At 36.1% G+C, this 14,686-nt stretch overlaps 1 non-coding gene across 1 annotated transcript; it reads right to left on the minus strand.

The window, feature by feature from the left end:
- Positions 1 to 12,170: 12,170 nt before the first annotated feature.
- On the minus strand, positions 12,171 to 12,308 carry LOC112623861. The gene has a single exon (XR_003119220.1). It is a non-coding gene; the product is annotated as a U4 spliceosomal RNA (small nuclear RNA).
- Between the last annotated feature and the right edge of the window lie 2,378 nt (positions 12,309 to 14,686).

Raw genomic sequence — 14,686 nt, forward strand, 5'->3', positions numbered from 1 at the left:
CAAAAGAAGAAAAAATGGTGAATATTTTATCCAAATTTTGCCCCAAAGATAATTGTAGCTCTGTATTGCTTGACATGCTGTTACAAGCAAAAATAAAATCTTAGGACATAAGAGAGTTTTGAGGGAGTTCCCCTTGGCTCTTTCTATGGATCAAGTGAGGAGTCTCAAGGAGTAACTTGCATTTAAAGTTACTGCTAAAAGGAAAAAGCAGGTAGAAGATTCCTTTTAAGGAAAAAATACCATATTCATCCAAAATTGATCTTTTAAAAATTCTATATCTAGCCATCCTGACCACTTTAATTATTCTTAAACTTTGTTGGACATGAGAATCACTTGAAGAACTTGTTGAATAAATATCTCTGAGCTCCACCCAAAAACTACTGAGTTGGATATGAGGGAATGTCTCAGAGACAATATCTGCTTTGTGAAATATAAAAAGAGCATTTTTTTTACATTGGTGAGTTATGGCATAGTGCAATAAAGTAAGTTTTAAAAACTGATGGCTACTGTCCCTTGCCTTTGGTCCAGTAACACATATATACTTTTCCAATTTTGCTGAAAAGGGAATTTAAAGGGAAGATTAGTACTAGTTAGTGTAGTCAAAGATTATTAATCATGGCAGTTCAAGTCAGTTAAATTTTAGGATTCAGTTGTCCAAAGAGAAAATAATAGTTATGATAACATTTGAATTTTTGCAATGGTTGTTATCTGAGACTTGCTCTTTGTAGAAATATAGGTCTGAAGTGGGAGAAGTGGTCTTAAGTCTGTAGCTTTGGATAGGAACCACAAGTAAGAAGAGGAGAAACTTAAACAATAAATGCAATTTGAAATCATTGACACAGACATTTGAGAGCTAAGAGAGGGAAATGTCAAAGATTACTAAGGCTTTTGGTTATCACTACCCTCTGGAGAAGGGAGCCTGCCTGTATCTCCTGAATACAGCAAACTTCACGGCTCTAGAAATTATCACAGTTGCCTAATACAGTCAAATTTCTGTATTTGATGGAAATTTATTTGTCTCAGGGATTGTTACAAAGTTGCTTTAGTTCTTTGTATTTTGTATTCTACAATTGTTACATACAAATTGACTCGAGTACTAGTTACCTTTTTAAAAAAATTTATTTATTTCTACTTAGCACTGAAAGGAAGTTGAGTTAAAGATTGTTGATGATGTACTCATTCTTTGTTAGGATTAACTGTCTTTGGGTATTTGAGCACCTCCCTCAAGTAATGATTAAATAGAATTTAAAAATAAAATCTTTAAAAATTCACAAAATTAGGTGTTCTGGACTGCCTTTACTTGCTTTTAGGAGGTGCACATATTGGAACATGGAAATGAATTTTATACAAATATCTGTTCTTTCTCTGTGTGTGTTCTTTGGCCAATATTATATTTGTATGATATTTATAAGACAGAGGAAATTGATTAACTATCAAAAAAAGATTAAAAAAGGAAATGACACACTTTCTAGAACACTCTGTGATGGCCTGTGAGTTGTAGAACATCAAGCTTGTTTTCACAATGAAAACTTTCATTTCCTATATTAAAAAATAGACCATAGTACAATGACTCCAGAGAAAAGCTTAAAAAAAGAAGTGCCTTCCTAAGTGACTTTTAGTGATCTTGTAAGAAAATATATTATAAAATAAGAATTAAAACTTTTCATAATCACACATGCATTTTTTATTTTCATAATTTTTACCAATAAATTACTCCAATCTGCAGCAGTTTAACAGTAATATTTTTGTGTTTCTTCATGTAGGCTACACAGAGGATGAATAAAGAAATAGGTTGATTATAGAAGTAGGTAACACCAACCTACACAAAAGTGTGGTATGTCTCACAGTGTGGTATGTCTCACAGTCTCAGTGAGTGATTCTGCTTTCTTCATTTCTTAAGTAAGGAACCTATTTCACCTTTGTGCATTCTGAAATACACTGGTTTGCCCAACTGCCTCCCCTTTGTTTGTCACCCACTTGACTGGCCTAACTGTATGATCAATGATGGCTATGCACGTGTCTCTTTGTATATATTCTGAGGGGTACAACATTTGCAGTAGTTCAAGACTTCTGAAAACACAAACACCAGGATAACAGCATTAACAGCATGGCAAGATATTACGGAAGATGTGGAGAGTCAGAGAAAGGGAATAAGCATCTAGAATGAAAAAGTAGGTGAGTTCAGAAGATTTTATCAAAGGGACAACAAATGAAGGGGTAAAAACACACATGGAATGACAAATCCTGTAAAAGGTGAAAGCTTGGAGTCTTCCCTGTCTTTTATCCCCATGAGTCCCAGACAATATATGATATATAGCGCAAACCTGTGCTCAGCAGCATCCTCACTTTTGGTACTTGGTATTCTTTATTGTGTCCAGAAATTGTTTGCAGGCACATCTCTTTTCTGGAGGAAGTATGAATACTTCAACTTGACTATTAGCATCAGACTTTTAGCAAATGCCATCATTTTTTGCCTTACACATTTCCCAACCAGCTTTCATTTTGGAGGGAAATAGAAGGTTAGGTTCTACAAATTGAGGTAACATACCTTCTGAGCTTTTGAGGTTTTGAGGGAAATACAGTACTGCATCAACTTAACTTTGAGGTGGGGGGCAGTCAAATATTGATTAAATTACTAATGTATTTGTTTATAGAATAAATATGTAAGTTTGTACTAAATACAATTATACTGATATGGGATAAAATGTACGTATAGATTTTAAGATGAAATAGAAAACGTTAAATAAAGTTTAAACAGAGTTTAAAAGATAAAAATTAAAGAAATAGTTGAAAGCAGAATCAGAATAACACTCGATAAAGCACAACAAAGTAGAAGAAAATAAGAAAACAGTAGAGGATAAACGAATATAAAAATATATTAAAAGCAAATGAATGACATTAGTCCTTAGCAGAATTAAACTGTTTTTCTATCATCTTATTTTTCTTTGTTTCACTGGTATATTAATTCTATTAAAGGTATAGTTCTGTACTTTCATTTTTTTCTTTGTATACAGCTTTTGTTGTCAGATCACATTTTACCAATTTTATTCAATATCTAATTGTAAGATTTTAGTTTTATCTCTTTTTTCTCTTTTATCAGTTAATTTTGTATGTTCACATTATCTTATTTGTTTAATTTTATTTTCTAAATTTTGCCATACATAGAGATACAAATGATTTTTTATCCAGCCATGTTGCTAAATTCACTTATTAATTATAATGGTTTGTAGATTCTTTTGACTTTTTCTAGATATACAAAATTAGGAATGATAAAGACCTTTTTCCGAATTTTTAGGATTTAAATATTTCTTTCTAACTTTATTACACTGATTAGGATCTCAAGTATAATGGTGAATAAAAATGGAAATAGCAGGAATATTCTATATGATGTAAATTCTTTGACATTTCTGGAAACTTGTTCTATGGTTCAAACAATCAGTTTTGGTAAATATACCAAACGTGCTTGGGAAAAATGCCAATATCAAGGGTAGTGTTCTAAATATCTCAATTAAGACAAGTTTATCAAAATTAGGGATGTTCAAGTCATCTGTATCTTTATTACTTTTGTATTTGCCTCTTCTATCAGTTACCAAGAGTGATGTGTTAAATCTTCCAACTGTAATTTTGGATTTCCCTATTTTTTCTTTTTTTATTTCTGATTTTTAAATTCATGTTGTAAAATTTTTATTCTATTTTTAATTGATGAATAGTTGTATATATTTATGGGATAAATTATATATATGCATAAATATGTATATATTCATGCATCATATGCAATGTGATGTTTTGATATATTCACATTGTAGAATGATTACATAAGCTAATTAAAATATTTATTACCTCACTTATGTTTTCTGGTGTGGTGAGAACATTTATAATTTACTCTTTTAGCAGTTTTGAAACATATAATACATTATTATCAACTATAATTATCATTCTGTACAAAAGATCACTAAAATTTATTCATCCTGTCTAACTGAAACTTTGTAACCTTTGACCAACATCTCTCTTCTCTCCATCTAACTTTCTCCCCAGCACCTGGTACCACTATTCTATTCTCTACTTCTTTTTTTTTTTTTTTTTTTCTGAGACGGAGTCTTGCTCTGTTGCCCAGGCTGCAGTGCAGTGGCCGATCTCAGCTCACTGCAAGCCCTCCCTGGTTCACGCCATTCTCCTGCCTCAGCCTCCCAAGTAGCTGGGACTACAGGCACCTGCCACCACGCCCGGCTAATTTTTTTGTATTTTTATTAGAGCCTGGGATTCACCATGTTAGCCAGGATGGTCTCAATCTCATGACCTCGTGATCCACCCGCCTTGGCCTCCCAAAGTGCTGGGATTACAGGCATAAGCCACTGCACCCGGCCTCTGTTCTCTACTTCTATGAATTCAGCTTGTTTCGCTTCCAAGTATAAGTGAGATCATATAGTATTTGTCTTTCTGTGCCTGGTTCATTTCACTTAACATAATATTTTCTAGTTTCATCCATGTTATCATAAATGGCAGTATTTCCTTCTTTTCTAAGGCTAACTAATAATCCGTTATGTATATATGCCACATTTTTTCTTTATTCATTTATCTGTTGATGGACAGTTAGGTTGTATCTCTATTTTGGCTATTGTGAATAATGCTGCAATGAACATGGGTATGCAGATATCTGTTTAATATACTGATTTCAATTCCTTTAGACACTGTCTTCCTCTTTTTAGTGCTGCTATAACAGAATACCACAGACTGAGTAATTTATAATGAATATAAATTATTTCTTACAGTTCTGGAGGCTGGAAAGTCTAAGACCAAAGTGCCGCATCTGATGAGGGCCTTCTTGCTGCATTATCCCATGGTGGAAGAGCAAAAAGGAGAGAGGGAGTGGGAAAGGGAGATGGGGAGAGAGAGAGTGAGAAAGGGAGAAGGGGAGAGAGGGAGTGAGAAAGGGACAGGGGGAGAGAGGGAGTGAGAAAGGGACAGGGGGAGAGAGGGAGTGAGAAAGGGAGAGAGGGCGGGAGGGAGCAGGAAAGGGAGAGAGGGAAAGAGGGAGTGAGAAAGGGAGAGAGGGAGAGAGCAAGGAGGAAAGGGAGAGGGGGAGAGAGGGAGCGAAAAAGGGAGGGGGGAGAGAGGGAGCGAAAAAGGGAGAGGGGGAGAGGGGGAGCAAAAAAGGGAGGGGGGAGGGGAGAGAGAGAGAGAAAGAGAGAGAGAGAAAGAGAAAGAGGACTGAACTTATTATTCTTACTCCCAAGGTGACAAACCCATTCCTGGAAAAAAAAAAAAAAAAAAAAGCAGCATTAGGCTATTCATCAAGGTTCTGTCTTCCAACATCATCACATTGAGGATCAAGTTTTCAACAGAAAAGTTTTGGGGGGAACACATTCAAATCATATCATCTGCCTCTGGTCCCCCAAATTCATGTCTTTCTCATGTGTAAACTACATTCATTCTATTCCAATAGCCCCCAAACTCATTGTAGCATGAACTCGAAAGTCCAAAGTCTCCTTTAAAATCACATATAAATGAGACTCAAAACATGATTCATTCTGAGATAAGTTCTCCTCCATCTGTGATACTGAAATCAAAATGTATCCACTTCTAAAATACAATGGTGGGACAGGCTAGACATTCCCATTTCAAAACGGATAAATAAGTGAAAAGAAAGGGGAAACTGGTTCCACAAAAGTCCTAAAGCCAACAAGAGAAGCAACATTAAATCTTAAGATTCCAGAATAATCTTTAACTCTTTGTGTTACCTCTGGGCACACTGGAGCAAGGGTTTGGCCCCCAAAGACTTGGATAGCCCTGCCCTCCATGGCTTTGCTGGGCTCAGCCCACGAAACAGCTGTTAATGGTTGGAGACTCATGCCTGCAGCTCTCCAAGACTGGAATTTCAAGCTGGTAGCTTTACAGCTTTGTGCTTTCAGGGGTAGTCCCATCCCCACCGCTTTACTAAGCCTAGTGGGGACTCTGAAGTGGTTTCAACCTTACAGCTCTGCTGGGCATTGCCCTAGTGGGAACTCTGTGGTGGCACCACTCCTGTAGCAGGATTTGCCTAAGCCCCCAGGCTGCCTGATGCATCCTTTAAAATCCAGGTGGCTGCCATGGTCCAACAGCCCACACATTCTGAGGGCCTGTAGAATTAGCACTATGTGGATGCTGCCAAGGTTTATTGCTTGTACTCTCCAGAATAACAGTCCAAGCTGCACTTAGGCCCACTTAAGCCATGGCTGGGGTGGCTGAGGGGGTGTTGTGCCAGAATGTAGGGAGCAGAGATGAGACATGAGGTGGCACAGGGCAACAAATGCTGAGGCCTCCAGGGTGCCTCTCTGAAAACCTTGCCCCAAGTCCTTGCTCTGGGCCTGTGATCAGAAGTGCAGCCCCAAAGATCTCTGAAATGCTTCCTGGCTTATTCTCCCATTGTCTTGATGAATAATACCAGCCTCTCTTTTCTATACCATTTTTTTTTCTTAGTCTATTTTGTGTTGCTATGACAGAATATCACAAGTTAGGGAATGTAAAATAAATAGAAATTTATTTCTCATAGTCCTGGAGGCTGGGAAGTCCAAGATCAAGGTGCCATTATCTTGAGAGACACACACACAGAGAAATAGCAAACCTGCACCCAACAGGGGGCTAATATCCAGAATTTACAAAGGATTCAAACAACTGAAAAAAATCCATTAAAAAATCCATTAAAAATAGAAAAAGGAGGCCAGGCATGGTGGCTCATGCCTGTAATCCCAGAACTTTGGGAGGCAGAGGCGGGCAGATCATGAGGTCAGGAGATTGAGACCATCCTGGCTAACACGGTGAAACCCCATGTCTACTAAAAATACAAAAAAATTAGCCGAGCGTGGTGGCAGGCATCTGTAGTCCCAGCTACTATAGAGGCTGAGGCAGGAGAATGGCGTGAACCTGGGAGGAGGAGTTTGCAGTAAGCGGAGATCACACCACTGCACTCCAGTCTGGGCGACAGAGTGAGACTCTGTCTCAAACAAACAAACAAACAAACCAAAAAATAAGGAAAGGACATGAATAAACATTTTTCAAAAGGAGACATATAAATGACCAATGAGCATATGAAGAATGCTGAACATCACTAATAATCAGAGAAATACAAATTAAAACCACAACGAGATACTATTTTACATCAGTCAGATTTTCTATTACTAAAAAGTAAAAAAATAACAGATGCTGGAGACGATGCGGAGAAAAGAAAGGCTAATACACTGTAGATAGGAATGTAAATTAGTACAACCTCTATGGAAAACAGTATGGAGATTTCTCAAAGAAGTAAACATAGAACTACCATTTGATCCAGCAATCCCACTATTGGGTATCTCTCCCTAAGGGAAATAAATCATTATATCACAAGGACACCTGCACTTATATGTTTATAATGGTGCTATTCACCATGGCAAAGATATGGAATCAACCTAAGTGTCCATCAGTGGATGACTAGAGAAGAAAAACGTGATATATATATGCAATGGGATACAATGAAACCATAAAAAATGAAATCATTTCTTTTGCAGCAATATGGATGGAACTGGAGTCATTATCTTAAGTGAAACAACTCAGACACAGAAAGACAAACACTGCATATTCTCACTTGTAAGTGGGAGCTAAACAATGTGTACACATGGATGCAAGAGTGTGGAATGATAGACAATGGATACTTTGAAGGTTGCAAGGTGTGGGAGGAGGGTGTATGATGAGAAACTACTGAATGGGTACAATGTACATTATTCAAGTGAGGGATACCCTAAGAGCTTTGAGTTAACCACTAACTACACAATCTATCCATGTAACAAAACGACACTTGTAGCTCATAAAATTATACAAGTTAAAAAAATGTTTTTAATGATATAGAATTTCAAAGTTATTTTCTTCAGTCTCTTTAATAATATAATTTTCTTTTCTTCTGTTTTATATAATTTCCCCTGAGAAGTTGGTTTTTAGCAGTATCATTGTTCATTTGAAGGTAATATGCCATTTTCCTTTGACTGCTTAAAATGCTATTATTTTGTTTTGTTTTTGACTTTCAGAAGTTCAACTATGAGGCACCTCTGTGTGATTTTCTTTCAGTTTAAATTTATTCTTCTACAGATTTGTAGATTTCTGAATTTGTAGCATAATGTCTTTCATCATTTTGGAAAATGTTTGGTCATTTTCTCTTTATATATTACTGCTGTCATAATTCTCTATCGCCTGTACTTCTGGGACTACAATTGCACATATACTAGAACTTTTCACTATGTCTCACATTTTTCTCAAGTTGGTTTTTAAAATTTTTAAATATTTTTTACTTTGGTCTAATCTCGACATTTTCTATTGACTGGTCTTGCAATTTGGTATCCTTTTCTTCTGCTGCAATAAATCTGTAATTTTGTTTCTAAAAATTAGTTGTTGCCCTTTGCATTTGATTTCATTTTAATAAATTTTTATAGATTTGATTTGACTTTTTAGTAGAGTCCGATATTGTGGTGAAATTTTCCATCTTTTCATTTATTTTCCTGAGAATCAAATTAGTTATTTTAAAGTCCTCTCTGATGACTTCAGTATCTTAATCACCTAATATTGATGAAAAATAGATCACCACGTATTTTTACTGACCTTTTTTCTCTTGGGTTTGCTAATCCTGTCTTATTTCTTGACATTCCTGTGTGTTATAGAAGATTGAATAATAAAAAATATTAGAGATATTTGGAGGCATTGGCTGCTGTTTTACTCTTCCAGAGAGAATTTATTTCACTTTCTCACAGGCAGTTAAAATACAGGAAGCTGGACTGGAATTAATTCAGTTTTGTGAGATCCACTCTATTTCCAACTTATTTTCACTCCTATGATACTGTTCTTTCCGACGTTTGCCTGGAAATCTTAGATGTTGATCAGGGACCCTTCTCCTCAGAGAGCTCTGGACTCCATTTTTTTTTCCTGTCTTTATGATTTTTCCAAGATCTCTGCTCATCTTTCCAGACAACTAGACACTGCTTTGTGCTTGGCATCTCTTCCTCAAGTTTCTGTGCTGCTTAACAGATAGCACATTCCTGCAACGGAAACATAAGGCGAGGTACTGGGCTCCCCTAACTGTTTTGTTTCTATCTGGATTAATTTTTCTTCAAGTCCAACCTGCATGGATATCCCTGAACTCCAAGTTCTGCCTCCCCAGTCTCCCCAAAATCTTATCTCAGGTTTCTGTTAGCAAGCTCTTTCTGCTTTTCTTTTCTTTCTTTTTTTTTTCTCCAGCTTAAAAAACAACAAATGTCTCAAGTGAAGAAGTGCTACAGAGTATAATGTTCACCTAACTGAGTTTCTTTTCGATCTGAAATTCTGTGTCTCATGTCCTGTCTCCTCCGGTCTCTCATTCATTCCTTCAAATGGATATTTTTGTGCTATAGTCTGACTTTTTTAATGGTTCATTATGGGAGTCTTGGTCAATATCAGCTATTCCATCAATACTGAAAGCAGGAATTTTTGTTGTTGTTGTTGTTGTATTTTCCATTCTTAAATTTCCAGGTGGTTCTTTTATATATATATATATATATATTTTTTTTTTTCTCAGAAAGTTTGCGGGTTTTTTTTTTTTTCATTTCAAGAGGGTTCATAGTTGCTCTTTGAGGTATTTTTTAAAAATTATAGATGCTTTAAAATCTGGTCACATCATTCCAATATCTGTGCTTTGTAGATGTTATGTCTGTTGATTGGTTTCTCTCATTAAACTTGACATTGTTCTGGTTCTTGGCATGACAAGTTACTTTTTATTGTATTTAGATCATGTTACTCATTAATACCAGGCTGGGGTGGCAGTCAGGCCCCTCTCACACACAAAGCCTCCACAGACACCTACCATCCAAGAGGGAGCACTATGTAGTTGCTACTGGGTTGTGGTGGTAACGTCTGCTGACATAGTCCTGGTATCAGCTGCTGCAAATGACAGGGTGGGGGAGGGCACATTTTTTCCTCTGGAGTGTTTCTGGTGTCACCCAAAAAGTTATGCCCTGCATAGGCACCCCCTTCCAGGTCCTTTGGCTATAGAAAATAGGCTTATTTTGTTTTGTTTTGTTGGTTGGTTTTTGTTTGTTTTGTTTTGCTTTTTGGGGGTGTGTACTTACCCTTCTTTCTAGCTTGTGAAATTTTCCAGTGTCCAGGCTAGGATATTTAGGAGGCAGAAAACATCCTGCCAGGTTATTCCTTGAGTATAACGTCTCTAAGAAAGATGTCTTCTTTTCTTCACATTGCAGAATCTGCTTATGTTTGTTTTACACATTTTGTCCTGGGTTTTTAGGTGTTAATAGGTGAGAGGTATAAAGTGAAATGTGTCTACTACCTTTATATAGGATAACCTGGAAATCTTCATTATAATTTTTTAACATTTATATTCCATTTAAACATTATTTTACAAACTTTTAGCTCTCCAGCATCATGTAGAATGAAATTTTTATAGTGATCTTGCTCCTGGGTGGAAAGGAGCAGCCAGGACAGAGCATTGTACAAATCGCTTAGATTCCGGCCCCTCAGCTCATATGCAGAGGATAGAATCCTGGAGACCAGCATTCTTTTTTTTTTTTTTTTCCTGTTGTAAAATGAGGCTGATTGTCCTTATTTTTCTCAATATAAAATCTTTTTTTTTTTACTAAATTTTTAAAATTCCTATAATTCTAATAAAAGTTTTAAAATTGTTCCAGATTCCCAAATCCAGGCATAAAAAATATATTTTATCTTGGTATATTTCATTACATTATTTTAAAATTATTTAATATTTAAAAATTTTTAATTTCTAATATCTCAAAACTTCTTCATTAGCAATGAAACATGCATATGTCTTTTATTAAAATTAAACAATAACAGCGTTATTTCCAGACTTTGTTTTCTTCTTTGGCTACCATCTAGCTCCTACTTCACTTGCTAGCCAAATTGTCAAAATATTTAAGTCTCCACTTCATCTTGTGTCACTTCACAAGCTGTTGCTGTCTGGATGCTCTTCAGACCCCTGAATCTTAACTCTGCAGGGTCACCGATTACCTCCCTTCTCCTAAATGTGGTGGACACTTTCTAACCTGTAACTTGCTTGACCTCTGCATTTGATTACTGTTTGACATTTCCTACTCCTTTCAGTTTTTTACTTTAAGTAAAAGAAACAACTTTATTTTTTCCAAGATGACTTTTTATTATTTTTTTTTATCAGAAATACAAATTCCAGAGGAGGGTGCAATTAGGTTTCTGCTTATAATTTCATTAGATAAAAACTTTATATTTGACATGATACTATTTTGGTACACTTAAAAATATTCTCCTAACTTATGGTAATTGCCCTTTGGCCATCCTCCTTCAGATGATGTGAGCCCATGTCTTCAGAGAATAAAAGAATTTAAAAAATCCTTCCTCTGTTTTCTGGGTTTCAAATATCTGTTGAAACACATGTTAAAATAATAGTTTTGAGGAAAAAAGGTTTTAGGTTATGAAAACCTTTTTGAGTTATGTCCTCAGTGTCTTTTATCTCACAAAAATGATGCTCTCATCTGTACAGGTGTGCAATTCAGAAACCTAGAAATCATTGAAGCTCCTCACTCACTCTCATCCTCACATTCCATTAATTATAGAGTGCTACCAGTTGTATTTCCTAAATATCACTAGATTATTCTAGTTTTCTTTCATCTTTGCTACCATCACCCTAAACTATTAGAATCTACTGTATAGATTTCATTCTGTTGTAGATATTATTCTTGTAAATCTCCATCCAAAGCTTATATATCTGGCTCACCTCAAAACTATTTCCATATTTGCAGCTAGAATGATACTTTCAGAGTGCAAATGTTATTGTATTTTAAAGCTTTCAAAACTCTTCAGAAATTTTTTATTGCTTTAAGAATGGAATTTTTAAAATCCCAATCAAAGCCCTGCATGTTATGCCCCGATTTTAACTCTTCAGCCTCATTATTCATTCTCTATTACCTTACTCTCAGAAGTCAGAACTGGTTTCTCACTTCTTCCTGATATGGTTTGGACCTATTCACACACACTGAATTGACTTCCTGCACTTTCCTCAAAGTGCATTCTTAGATCATTTATCTTTTCTGATTTTTATTACATATTCTGATTTTTGTTATATTTTTAAAATTTCCAAATCATTTTGTTATCTTGATACTTTCTAGAACTGATTTTCTTCTTTTTAAAAAAATCAGTCTCCTTAGAGACTGTGAAAAATTACCAGTGTCAACTACATTGCAAGTCATCATGACAGAGTTTTGGGGGAAAGTTTTCAGTGAGCAATGATTGCATCTCAGACCTCAGTGGCTATGATACTACCACTGTGCAAAGCTAGAACTGATTTTCTATAATTTTCAAATAGAAAATTGTATTATTCTTAAGTAACATTTCCTACTTTACAATATTTATTCTATCTGGTTTCTTCCTTCTTATTTAATTATATTGTTTAATACTTTCAGAACAATATTCAGTAATAATAGAAAGAGCATGCATCGCTCCTGATTTTCTAATGTGTATCCAACCATCATACTCTCTCTCTCTCACACACACACACACACACACACGGAGACACATACACACACACACACACACACAGAGAGAGAGAGAGAAGAGGTAACATGGCAAAGCTGAGACTGCCATCTGTAGAAAGACTTACTTGCAAGGTTACCCCTTGGGTGGCATTTAGATCATGGTAGGATTCCTACCATTTCCTGTTAAGAATAGCTTACTATGTCTAAACTGCAAACAATATGGTTTATGCTGAACATCTTTCCTTCTGAAGTTTTAGAAAATGCTAGGCAGATAGTGTCTGCGTGACCAGCTCCCAGTAAAAAACTGGGGCACTGAGCTTCTAATGAACATCCCTAGTAGACATTTCACTTGTGTTGTTATAACTCATTGCTAGAGGAATTAAGCTCATTCTGTCTGACTCCACTGGGAGAGGATGCTGGATTTCACCCCGTGCCCTTTTTTCCTTTGCTAGTTTCATTTTCTATCCTTTCACCATAATAAATCATAGCTGTGAGTATATACAACTATATGCCAAGTCCTGTGAATTCTCCTAGTAAACTATCAAAACTAGAGTGGTCTTGGAGACTCCCAAAACACACAACACCTGCATATATACACATATATAAACACACATGCATATATACATATGTATTATTATGTTAAAGGAGCACTTGCCATTAAAATATTCATTAGATTCTACCAGTGACTTTTTCTCATCTGTTGATATGATATTTTTTCTCCTTTGACTTATTAATATATATTTTATGAATTGATTTCTTATCACCAAGTCATTCTTGTTTCCCGACGCTCTCTCTTGTTGACTTCTGTGACAGTGCTGCACACTGGATTATTTCCCTCCCTCTTTGAAGGCTATTTCCATCCCCTTCCTGCATAAGTTTCTCTTCCTTTCTTTTTGTGTCCTTCAGGTATGTTTGTGCCTTGCCATCAGCTCTTTTTTTTCTCATTTTTTAATTATAAAGATTATAATTAAAAATTTTAATTTATTTCTCAGACTCTCTTATGCATATTCATTATTTGAAATATGGCCCATACGCATATGACATATCAAACTCAGTCTCCAGGAGTTCTGACCCCTTTCTGCACTTCAGATGCATAGATCGAATTTCCTCCTGGGCATCACCCCTAGATGTCTCATTCTCACTATAAACTCAATGTATTTAAAATTGAACTCATTATCTTTCCCTCACTTACTTCTTTGTTTTCAATCTCACTTAATTACACTAAGCTATAAAACTGGGCTTTATCCTTGACTCCTTTCCCTCACTCAACCCACACAAATGATCATTCTCCAAGTTCAGTTGATTCTATACATCTTTCAAGTTCATGTAGTTTGTTCCCCCTCTACTTGTACTAGCTCTAGTATGGGTCCCTTCAACTTTGCTGCTATTACTAATAAAGTCTCCCACTGGACTCTCTGACTCCAGGCTGCCCATCAGCCAATACATTACCTACACTGAATTTACAGGTTTTTGTAACACAAATTTGATCAACTCTCTCCCCTGCACAAACTTACCATAATTCTCCATTGCCACTCAGAAGACGAATAGTTTTTACTCTGGCTTACAAAATTTTTCATATCCCCTAACAAATTAAGTTATAACCCCTTAAAAACACACAACTTCAAATAGCCACACTAAACTACTTGCTGGAGAAAAATTAACTGGACATGCTTTTCTGATGTTTCTCCAAGTTTGAGTTGGGATCTCTTTCAGGATGCTCTCCTATCATGTACACATGTGTATTGTAGTACCACGAACATGGATTTAAATTGCCTTTATTCTCTAAGCTAGAAGAGGTGTGAGAGCAAGGACCGTGCGTGCCATTGTTGCCACCTTATGGCAAGTGTTCAGTGCATACGTGTTGAGTGAGTGAATGGTGATACCATAAATGTAGTTTTGATTCCTGCTTTATTTAACATCACCATCAATGTGCCTAGTTCCCACAGGCCTTTCAGAGGGAAACTACTCTTTACTTAACCCAAGCTGAAAGGCAATGACAAACAGCCATATCTGGAAACATGTGGGCATGTGTGTTAGCTTTCCTATTGGCAAAAACGGAATTAATGGGATGGCTTTGGGAGAAAAAGAGACGCTGAGTGGACACATTAAATGCAGCATCTCTCCCAACTCCTCATGGCTTTTTAAATCCTTGTTAGTTTCACTTCATGTGTATCCTTATG

This window comes from Theropithecus gelada, chromosome 4 (assembly GCF_003255815.1).
Source record: "Theropithecus gelada isolate Dixy chromosome 4, Tgel_1.0, whole genome shotgun sequence".
Taxonomy (NCBI): domain Eukaryota; kingdom Metazoa; phylum Chordata; class Mammalia; order Primates; family Cercopithecidae; genus Theropithecus; species Theropithecus gelada.